Raw genomic sequence first — 497 nt, forward strand, 5'->3', positions numbered from 1 at the left:
CGACACCCGATGGCATCCCAAAACGATCGGCTTTTATCTCGCCGCCTTACCCCGGAGATTCCTACTGACTCGACATCTGTGTCCGCATATTTCTGATCTGTCCAAAAGGTACAACTGTGGTATAATATATTCATCTTTCCTCCTTTAGTGTCTCTGCTACTTCCTCACCGGCTCATCGAACACAGCACGCGAAGCGACAAGAGCAACACAGCAGAAACCCAGCTGTCCTAAGAACCTTCTATAGGTGAGGGATCATATTTTCGGACATTTTATTTGTAGACATGTAATAACATCATTTCTTCGCAGTACGTTTGCTGCATTGTTATTCATGAAACTGTTGTAGCAAGCGTCCAACTTTGAAAATGCTTGGTGGGTACGAACCTAATCAGATATCTGACCAAGAGTTATCAAAAGCAAATTACATATTGTCAATATCTGTAAGAATCTTGAAATAAAAAATTGCCTTAAATAGGCCTTGGACTTTTCAAATATCACTG

Source organism: Penaeus monodon, chromosome 29 (genome assembly GCF_015228065.2).
Source record: "Penaeus monodon isolate SGIC_2016 chromosome 29, NSTDA_Pmon_1, whole genome shotgun sequence".
NCBI lineage: Eukaryota > Metazoa > Arthropoda > Malacostraca > Decapoda > Penaeidae > Penaeus > Penaeus monodon.